Source organism: Gossypium raimondii, chromosome 5 (assembly GCF_025698545.1).
Source record: "Gossypium raimondii isolate GPD5lz chromosome 5, ASM2569854v1, whole genome shotgun sequence".
In the NCBI taxonomy this organism is placed as follows: domain Eukaryota; kingdom Viridiplantae; phylum Streptophyta; class Magnoliopsida; order Malvales; family Malvaceae; genus Gossypium; species Gossypium raimondii.
In genome coordinates, this window is record NC_068569.1 from 52,025,159 (window position 1) to 52,037,269 (window position 12,111).

Consider the following 12,111-nt stretch of genomic DNA (forward strand, 5'->3'; position numbering starts at 1 on the left):
ATATTTTAATTTTAGTTTTTAAAATTTAAAATTTTATGTGGTAATAATTAAATTTATTAAGTTAAATTATGCTATTTGTAAAAGGAATAATGCACTATTTTCCCTCAAAAGTTATACTCAATTATCACTTTGATACTTAAAAAAAAAATTTGTACCAATTTTCTACACGGAGTTTCTAGTTATGAATCACTTTGCCTCACTTGTTAACTGCGTTAAAAAAAGATGATGTGGCGTGCTCTCAGCATATCACGTGGTTCAAATTCTTATTTTCTTAAAATAAGGAGATGAAAGGTTAAAAATTAAAGAAAATGAAAGATTAAAGGTAAAAGGAGATAAAAAGTGAACGATGAAAGGTTAAACATCCCTTAATAGCATTAATAATAAATATTTTAAATATATTAAAATCATAAAAATAATTGAAACACCGCTCCAAATGAACCAAATTCACTCAACCAATTACTGAAACTTCATGGAAAATGTGAGAGCATAGATTAATTATTTTTAATAAGTTAATTACACCAAATATTTTAAATTATTACCTGCATTCTAAATTAATTCATTAAAATTTAAATCATTTTAGTTACATTTCTAAACTAAAGAGAATATCTCAATTAAGTTTTTCTGTTTTTAAAACCATTAATTTAATGATAAAAGGACATCTTCAGTCACGCTCAATTTTAAAATTGGGTAAATTAGTCACTTTCAAATAAAATTAAAACAATTTAATCTCTGTCAATTTTGAAAGCGAGCAACTAAAGACAATTAATCACGACATTCATGTCTTTCGTCAATTGTGCATAATTTTGATTAGTACAATAACATATTTAGCCCTTGATGTTTACATATTTTGTTAGTTTGGTCTTGATTCTAAAAAATCAACAAATTCAGTCTCAACATTTACACATTTACAAAAATATTACAGGCTAAATTTGTTATCATATCAATCAAATTTATGTAAAATTGATGAAAAACAATAATATTGTGATTGATTGCTCACTTTTGAAATTGATAGGGATTAAATTTCTTCGATTTGTTTAGAGGGACCAAGTTACCGAATATCAAAATTGAAAGGGACTAGAGAGGTCGTTTTACCTAGTTTAATAATTAAATGACATGTTAAATCTTATGTGATATAATTTAAAATGAAAATTTTAAAAAATTATAGAAATAGTTGTTTTAAAACCATGGTTTCAAAGTTTTACAAAATTTTTATTGTTCATTTTTTTAAATTTCAGTTTTATTGAATTTTAGTTTCTTTAAAATTTTCATTTTAAAATTAGTTATATAAAATTTAACATGACATTTAATGATTTTAATAATAAAATAACTTAATTAATATAACATCAATAGTTTAAAAATATAATTAGATCAGTTTGAAGTTTGAAAATAGATTTAAAATAACGGTCATAATTTAGGGGTGGTTGATGCAATTAACTCATTTCTAATGGTGCTAATAATTAAGTCTGCTATAGGACAAAGTGAGAAAGTGGAAAGCAGAGTTAAAATATGACCCAATCACTCACCTTTTTCTCCTATCATAATTGCATAATAAATGGATGGGGCCATTACCAAACGATGAAACAAAGGAAATTATTATTCAATAGACTTCAGTGACAATTTAAAAACAAAACAAAAACTAAAATACAAAATATCAAGTTGAGATTCGTGTCTTTGAAGCACATTTAGATTTGATAGGGCTGAAGCTTATGAAATTTAACTTGATGCAATATTTTTTTTCAAACTCAATTCAAAATTTCATTACATTTAAATTATTTTTAAAACTTAAATTGTAAAAATAAATTATATTTAGAATTTTATCTTTTCTTATAATGTAAAAGTTATGTTAAAGAACATAAGAGGTAAAAACAAAAAACAAATGATTTTGCTTAATATCTTTTTTCTACATTTCTTTTGAAGAAGGGATATTAGATATTTCGATATAGATAATAAAGAGAAATCTTAGAGGTTTAAAATAATTATTTATTTACTGTTATTTAATTTTTAATTTTATAATATTCTAAAATTTTAAAACAATTTTAAATTTGGGTATAATGATAATTTGAATTTTAGCTATTTCTAAAAATAGTGAACACCCAATCAATAAACCACAATTTTGATTTAAAAGTGTAACTTATGAATGAATTTATATGTACTTGAATAGATTGATTCACATTATTCACGTCTTACAAACATCATATGTAAGAACAACTATATTTTTTTATAGGATGCCGACTAGTATAGTTAGGGTACGTTTGGTTCATTGTAATGGAATAGGGCTGTAATCAGTAATTCAATTGTTTGATTGAATGGAAAGGAATAGAACTGTAATAGTATTCTTGTGTTTGGTTGAATGGAATGATGTTGTAATAGCATAAGGATAAAAACTAAAATGACTAGAATATCTTTAGCAGAATTTTTTTAGGTAGATGATTATTGTTATTATTATTAAATTTTAATAAGATTATCATTAAAAATAATTTAATAAAAATAATAAATAATTTAACCATATTTTAACATAACTATTATTAAATATAATTTAATAAATTTCTTAATATAATTATTATTATATGAATTAAAAGATCATAATATATAATAATGTACGAGAAGGGTGGGCTTGCTGGTTTGCTCAAAAACTAGTGGCTTTGAGTTTTGCTTTTAGCAGTTAGCCATAGAGAGAGCAGGGAAAGAAAAGAAATGAGATTGTAAGATAGGTTGTGGATCATAATTGCATTTTTCATCAATCATTCAAACCCTATGGTAACAATCTCAGTTAAACTCTTCCTTTTATTTATCTCAATTAGAGGGGAAAGGAAAGGAAGTGTCTAAGATGTCAAATATTATTATTTTCTTCCAATTAATTTTTTACATAAATTATTAAATCTCTAAATTACGACGCTTACTCTAAATTAGTCTTTAAACTTCGAATCAATCTTATTTCATCCTTAAACTATTGAGGTTATGTTAATTAGATCATTTTGTTACTAAAATCATTAATCTAATGGTTTATTAAATAATTAGAGATATATACCTACCTATTCTAATCACACTTATTTGTTAAAAAATTTGACACTTAGGTGACACTTTAGATGACATTATTCAACTTTTACTGCAACCAGTTCGAAGGGAAGAAAGTCTACACAGTACTTCTCATAGGCTGCAAAAGGACAGAAAATGAAATTGTCAAATATGAGAACAATCTAACCCCAAAGAGTAAGAAGAAGCTGCGATAAGTTACACTGCAAAACAAAACACGGAAGTATACTGCTTTCCAGAATATAATCTTCTGTGCCAATAAATTCATTGATTCCTTATTTCCATAACTTCTGTCACTAGAGCCAAGCTAAAAAGCTTCCGATCCAAAAATCAACACGATTTTTTGTTTCAAAAGGACTTCACGGTTGATAAAAAAACATTGTAAAACATTTACCAAAGCAAGGTTTTAAGTACCTACCTTGTTCATTGCCACCATTGCCTTAGTTGCTCCTTTCATTCCAGTAGAAATCGAGGTGCTGGCATATAATGCCTGTGAAGACATAAAATGAAATATGAGGTACTGGCGTACAAACTTTAGTCACCCCAAGAACCAATGACTTATTGTAGAAACTCAACCTGTGTATGAGTTGCGACACCTCTAATTTGGGAACGACTCCGCTGCAAATTAGTTATCTGTTGACGCAGTCGTACAAGTTGGCGAGCTAAAATTCTAGTAGCAGCCTGAGAAACACATATGGGAGATTAAATACAAAGGAATAAACTGAGGGTTTGGGGAATTAAGGGAATTACTTAAGCATACACCAGTGGCAGAGTTCTTGAATTACAACAAATCATCTTAGCCGCTGCTGCTTTGAAAATGACAAAGGACTAATTAGTTTAACAATAGTACCAGTACGATGTCGAAGCTACAGTTGGACTTTGATTACAGTTGGGTTTGGTTTCTTAGGTGGAGTTCTATTTAAACTTGGGTTTTGTTTTTGGTTAAATTACCCTATTACTTACTAAATTATAGGTTGCTTTTGTTTTGTTCACTTAACTAAAAAAAAAGTTACAATTTGACTATTGAAGTATTCAAATGTTTTTATTTAAGTCATTAAAACAAGATATTTTTAAATCAGAAATAAAATACTTCAATTTAAAAGGACATTTTGTTTAATCACTTTAATAGCTTTTGGAGTGATAAAAAGTCTAATTTCACTTTGCACCTAAAATGATTTTTTTGGTAATTTTCTTACCAAGTTGGGACTCAATTGATGGTTGACAATTACCATCCTTCACTTTAATATGTTTCAGTACACTTAAAACCACATGCTTCTATATTGACAACAATTGCCATGACAATGAAATTAAGACTCAATTCACAATGAATATATATTTTTGTTATACCTAATACAAGTCATTTACCAGTATATTAGACATTCTTATACCCTACTTTCCCATACTTTCCCATTATTATCGTGATGATGATGAAGATGTTACAATTGAGCACCAAGATCACTATGATACTTGTTTTAATTGGTATAATTATAATAATTTTAGTCCTCTTTTCTTTTATATTTTCTATCAATTTGACTCGATTTTGCATAAAATTATTAAAAAAACTCTTAATTTTAAAAATAGAAAATGTTTATAAAAATTCTAGAAAAATAAAATCTTGAATATGTTGTTGAATAACTAAATTGTACGAGAAATAAAGCAAATTACCATTCAATAAAATCTGATAACAAATTAAAAACAGAACAAAACCAAAAAAAAGCTTCCTCAATGTTTCTCGAAACCAAATTAATCATATTATCAACTTGAGTTTCATGCCCTTGAAGAACATCTAGAACTCATATTACCAAGGCTTATGAAATTGACCCTAATGTCATTTTTTTTGTCAAGATATATAACAAAATTTCCTGTTATGACAATTTTACAATATTCAATATTTTTTAAAAAGCGCCGCGAATGCTTGGGGATTTAGCGACATTTTTGAAAAAGCGCCGCTAATTCTCTATTTTTAGCGGCATTTTTGAAGAAGCGCTGTGAATGCTCTATTTTTATCTCATATTTAAAGAATGATCATACAATAGTCCTAGTGACATTCTTATCTAATTTATATGACATGCTTCCAATATATACATTTCATGTTATGACAATTTTACAATATTCAATATTTTTGAAAAAGCGCCGCGAATGCTTGGGGATTTAGCAACATTTTTGAAAAAGCGCTAATTCTCTATTTTTAGCGGCATTTTTGAAGAAGCGCTGTGAATGCTCTATTTTTAGCGGCGTTTTTGAAAAAGCGTCGCAATAAACATTTTATCTGTCTATTTATTATTTAATTGGTTTATTTATATTAATTAAAATTAAATTTATTTTAATTGAATAATTAAAATCTTCAGAAAAATAATGACATGTAGAAATAATTTAAAATAAAAAATAGAAAAATATTTGTTAAAATGGAAAAATTAAAATATCATTATTTAAAATAATTTTAAAGTTTTTGGGTACATTACTAATTTTTTAATTTATATATTAAATAATTTCTTATATAATCGTAAAAGAGATAGTATTTGTGAAAACCTTTTTTTTTTTGTGAAAATGGGATCGACTTGGATTTTAAAAATGAATACGAACATGGGAGTCACCACCGATCTTTTATTGAGGTGTAATCGGATCACCTTAAAAATGATTTTGGTCTACAAGCTTCAGAAAAAATGAGTTCGGGAGTCAATTACGTACGAGGAAGGATTAGCACCCTCGTAACTCCCAAAATTGGTACCGAATTGATTATTTAATGTCTTAAAGTAGAATGTTGAAAATTCGAAAAGATTAAAAAGCGATTCCCCTTTAAAAAATCTTTATTGAAATTTATTATTTTGAAAACTAAAAAAATCCAGTCTTCTTGCTTCAATGAAGAAATCGAAACCCCGTAAGTTGGGGCACGACTCCTTGAAGTTTCAAAGACGACACACGAGTTTGCCTTTATTTAAAAACCTCGTCTCGAGATAGCAAAGTGCTATATTCAATAAGTTAGGACACAACATTTTGAATCGTCGAGATAAGCTTTAATTTGGAATCTTTACTTTAATTGAAAAAGGAATACTCGGTTACTTAAATTCAACGAGGAAGATTAAGGCTCAGTAAATTAGGGCACAATCTTCTCGAGAACATTAGATACCGAGTCTTATTTTATAAATCCTTGAATGAAAAATGTAAGGTGATTAAATGACAATATGCAACGCGAAAGGATAATTTGTAAATAAATTATACATTAATCAAATGAATGGTAGATAAATACAAGCAAGTAATACACATAGCAACAATAATCTCATGTAAATACCCACATTGGCTAATAAGTCGAAACTAATTAAAATCAAGCAATTTTACATGAACACTAATGAAATATACAAATTTAAGCATAATTTAAGAAATAAATATAATATATATAAATTAAAATATTAAAATAAATTAACAATATTGTAATAAGTTGAAATGAATTAAAGAATTTAAACTATTTGAAAGAAATAAAATATCTATATAATAATACTGAAATTAACAATAGATTATGTATGTATAATGAAAATAATTTAATATGAAATATGTATACATAAATAGTATTACGTAAAAAATATATTTATACAAATCTAAAAATATGTAATGAGTGAATTTAGAGAAAATATATTGTAGAATAAAATAAATTCAAATAATATTAATAATAGTATATTATAAAAGGTAAATACATATAAGATTTTAAAAGTAACTTAAAACAATAATACATATAAAATAAAGTAATGTATATATAATAGGAAAATATAAAAGCAAATAATATTATCAATAATAGCAATAATAGTAATAATATTAATAATAATGAAAGTAGTAATAATAATAATTATAACAACAACAACAATGATCCTAATATTAATGAAAATATTAAACTAATTAAAAAAAAGATTAGATTGCAACTAAAACGAAATTAATCGGGGAATAATGTAAATAAAACAAAATAAGGGCCAATGTGCAATGCGCGAATGACATGGAGGGTTAATTTGGAAATATTCCCAACCCTCCAAAACGCTGTGTTGCAACATGGACTAAAATAAAACGAAAAACAAATTAAAGGGTAAAACTTAAAAAAAGTAAAGAACTTATTTGAACACGCCACTAAAGAGAGAGGACCACTAGCGCAAATTTACCCCTGGGACAAAACGCGTGGATCCTCCCCTCGGGTCTAGTCACACGGGTCACTGATTGGTGTGGCATTATACGACGCCGTTTTGGGGCCACTGAAGCAGGCCCTAAATGACGTCATTTTTATTACCTTATAAAATCCCCCAAATTAAACCCTAATCAGAATTTTTGCCACTTTTACAGAAAATAAAACCAAAAAAATAAAAAATAAAACCCTAGGTTTTTTTCTCTCCACTGCTTTGGAAATTCAGGTCGTTTTGAGGCTTCCCGAACCTCCCAAGGGCTCCGATTGTGACGGAGCAGGCAGAGATTCAACACTTCAGGTAATTTCTATTTTCTAATTGACTTTTTTTACACACAACGAATAGACAATAATAATAAAAAGAAACAAAGAAATCGAAAGAGAAAAGGAAATCACTTTAAAAACTCACTGCTATAATTTTTTATTGATTTTTTTAATCGATTTTCATATCCCCTTTTACAAATCCATGTTTGGCTTTTATATAGCCAAAAAGAAAAATCAAAATCCCTCTTTTTCTATTTTTTTATTTTTTTATGTTTTTTATCTCCCCTTACAATTTTTCGCTGTAAATATGTTATTTTCTTTGTTGTAAGTCTGTTTCTTCTTTTTGCTACTTTGGTTTATCGTTTGTTGCAGGGAGAACGTGCATAGTGCGAAGGCGACGTGCTGCGACATGCGCGGAGGCATGCGAGGGAGCTTTGCTGACGTGTGGCGCTCCCTAAGGTTTCTGCCTCCTTTGTTGCTGAAAACATGTTGTGGGCATATTGGGCTAGGGTTTTTTGTAATTTGGGTTGTTTGGATTTGTAATTAGGGCTGGACACTTATAGTTTTAATTTATTTTAATTTGGTGTTGGGCTAGGGCTTAAAATTGGGTATTACAGTATTAATTTTAAAATATTGAACTAATTATCACTATAGCTTTTGGTTTAGGGTATATGGTTTAGAGTTTAAAGTTTAGGAGTTATTATTTTAAGGTTTATGGATTATGGGTTTAAGGGTGGTTTAAAGGTTGGGGTTTAAGGTTTAGAGGTTTTATATATTAATTAATTTCTTATATAATTGTAAAAGAGACAATATTAATTTGGTTCTTCAAAATCGTGTGAAGATTTGGTTCTTCAAAATCGTTTCGGTGTATTTAAAACTGTTAAAGCTGCATTATATTTGTTGAGGGAATAAGAAAATAATAATCTGAGTTTTTAAATATTTTCAAAGAATTTGACATTAAATAGTTTCACAACATTTTAATAAGTACAAGGTTAATTTTCATTCTTATTCTGCTCCAGGGATATTGTTGTTATTTAAATTGTTGTTGTATGACCTTATTGGTTTGCATCATCTACACCAATTTAAATTTCGACTTTTTACTAGTATTTTTTCTCTAAATTGTTAATGGTTGCTTTTAGTTTTTTAAAAAATTTGTGCTTATGATTTTTACCAATTTTTATTTTAATTATTGATTTAAGTATTTTCTTTTTTTTTTTTGTTTTGTTTTTTCACTTAGAGTAAAGCGATTATAGTGTGTCCAAGTAAGCCTATTTAACCAATTAACCCAAAGCCCAAATTAGAATTCAGGACCCATCAAATGTCCACATGTTGATTCAGATAAAAGTTATGGTGTTCACTAGCAGCACCCAATTATTCCCCTTTTATATATATAAATATCCACAAATAAAAACCCTTTAACAAAAGCGAAATTAGAGGTGATCATGGGCCGGGCCGGGCTGCCCAAAATATGAGAGTGTTTGAGTAAAAATATAGGCTCGAAATATGAGTTTAAGTAAAAAAGAGGCCTGTTTAGAAAATGGGGCAAAATTTTGTTAGTTTAGGGGCTCAATTAGGTGCAAAAAATTTGGAGGAGCTTAATTGATTTTTTAAAAATGCTCGAGGCATTATTTTACCAATAAGCCAAAATTTTAACAATTAACTAAATTAATAAATAACCTATAATATTTAAAATATTGTTTAAAATATAATAAATTAATAAGAATATTCAAGCAATTATGAATTTTTCAAAATTATATAAAATTTAAACATATTAATATTTTATTTTATTTAAAAATTGATATGTGTATCAATGTTTTAATTCTATTGGTACGATGTATATAAAATAAAAAATATTTTTATTTACAGGAAAAAAAAGTATTTATTGCTCTTTAATATCTTGCTTGTTTATGTGTCAATTAAACAAGGTTTTCACGTAAAGCGTTGTGGGGTACTTGAAAATGTTCTCTTTTCCCACTCAAATTAACTTTGAATTTAATAATTGTAGACAACTAATTTTGATTAAAAACAAGTTTAGAGAGGCTTGCAAGACGTTGAACTATGTCAATCAAAACCATGTTTTCGGGTTATGAAGTCAAATGTACATTTTGTGATTTGGCCCATGCATTCTCCACTTTAGTTTAATGCATTGTGAGATATGAACATTGTGAGATTAATGCATGTTTTTTTTTTTTTTGACAAAAGATTATTGTATGTTATTTGTAATATGTGAGGGAAATTTTTTTAGAATTGTATCGATAACCTCTAAAGTTATTGTGCGAAAGATCAAAAACACTCAAATGAGTGAAGAAAACTTCAAAGATATCCACTTGACCATAAAATCTATTCCATCTCAAAATAAAAAAAACTTCTAGTTTATCCAAATTTCTTAATCCATTTGAGAAACTGCCATTTAAATAGTTTTTCTCAACATCAAGAAGGTTCAAATCTTTGCAATTATTATTTGAATAGTTAATCCAAAAACTTTGCAATGTGCAACCTTTAACAAAATGTGATGGTATGATAGCATCAAAAATTATTTTTTCGTATATCAATGTGTAAACCAATGCACTGCAGACTCACTCCTTTTATATTACTCCTACATAACTCAAGACTTAAAAAGAGAAGTCAATTTGTATATTAATGAAGGATTTTCTCCCCGAAAGATTATACCAATGCAATGAAAGATTACTACCTTTCATATGTGTAGTTTTTATTTCTATTACTCGTATGTGTTATGAGAAGCACAAAAGTAAAAAAAAAAAAATTACTAATTATTACAATGAAATACAAAGTTACAGTTTAAAGGATAAAGCCCATACCTAATATTAACCCTTATTAAGAACCTTCCCATCCTATTTAAAGTCAACACTAATATTTAAAACAAATTAATTCAAAAGAAATCAGATACTTGGCTTGATTTTCACAAGGAAACATGATGGATGCTTCCAAATGAGATAGGGTGGTCCAACTCCAAAGACCAACATCGTTTTTAAACCCCATCCTATTGAAACCTCAGGCGTGGTGCACCGTAACTACAGTACTACAACTTGATCATCAAATGAGTGGGCCACACTTTGGATTATTAACGATGACATAATTAGGATGTTATAACTAATCTTATTCCCATCACGACTGCTTTAAATTAATATTTTATATGTGTTTTCAATTTTTTATAATATAATTAATAAGTAAAGATATATGTAATAAATTAATATTTTTAAACTTTTTATAATACCAAATATTAACAAATTTATATGTCAATTTTTTCTTAATTTCTTTGAACACTCCTAACAGGTAACAGCTCCTGAGGGGCCAAGCCAATAGGCATCGTGTTTGACCCAATTAAATTTCTGGCTTACAAAACTCAACCAATTTTACAATCACTCAACTAAATGAAGTTTTTTGGTTTAATCATTTTTTTATATGATGATCCAAGGCATCGAATTAGAGCCATTGGTAAAAGTAAAGAAAATTTCAAAGTAAAAAATAATTTTCAAGAAATGGGGCCTTAAGATGTGGACTGCAAAGCTGCGTTATGAAAAAAACTAATCCGATCACACCTAAATAAAAAAGATTGGTGCCGACTCCATTTTCGTTTTTAAATAAAAAGTCGACCATTTTTTCAAAAAATTGGTTTCGACAACCCTTATGTCCGTTTTCGGATCACAAGAATTCTATGAATTAAAAAAATAATCTTACATGGAGATGATAGTCCATGGTCTATTTCCTAAGAACCACAACATTGACAAAGCAAACAATTAGATAACAAATATATAATATCGCATTCTTTCCCATATATACCACAAAAATATATATAATATCTAAAGAATGTCACTTTCTATGTAATTAAATCATTCAAGAATTGAATTTTATTTTGATTATTTGTTTATACTTATCGATAGAGCAAAACCTGGTTCTGATACTAATTGTTCAAAAATGGGTTTTTGAAAATGCAGCAAAAATCAATATAGGGAAAAGCCTAAGTTTAAAAAAATTCTAAAATAAGAATTTAGTTATGATATCTAAAGTAATAAACACTTAATAAAAATTGTACCTTTTCGATTCGTCTATGATGAATGCTTCATTGAGTAGTCTTTTCTATTATCCTCAAGCTCACGTTTGCCGAGTCACAATAACATTAAACAAGTGCAACAACTAAACCAATGTTGATAGCACTTAAAGGCAATGGCTGAAGCAAACAACAATTGAAAAAAAAAATGAAAGAATCGGTGTTGCAAATTTTTAAGATTAGCACAATGGCCACAAGGTAATTGACGGCTATAATAAAGGGCTGATCGACAAATGCACAGCAGGCTAAAACAACAAGAAATTGAAGCTAATCAGCACCCAAATAGCAGGCAGCACATTTAGATGGCAAACAGTACGAGGTTAAGCAACAAAATTGAAGCAAATTAAATAGCAAGTCAGTAACAAAAGGAACCAGTAGCAGCTAATTGGAAGTTGATCGATAAGTATTTGGTAAAACAACGTTATTCGGCCAACATGCAAAATAGTACACATGCATACACCACCCTCAATTACAATCCATAGAATATTAACAATTGACCGGAGCACCACTACAACTCGGATTCGTCTCGATTCCTTCTTAACGCTACACCGGTTTGAAGATCTGCGTTAATAGTCGATTAACAATA

General features: G+C 28.0%; 1 protein-coding gene across 2 annotated transcripts in view; it reads left to right on the plus strand.

Annotated features, from left to right (window-relative positions):
• Positions 1-12,111, plus strand: part of LOC105766506 (disease resistance protein At4g27190-like) — an 84,774-nt gene that overhangs the window by 11,606 nt on the left and 61,057 nt on the right. The window lies entirely within an intron of this gene.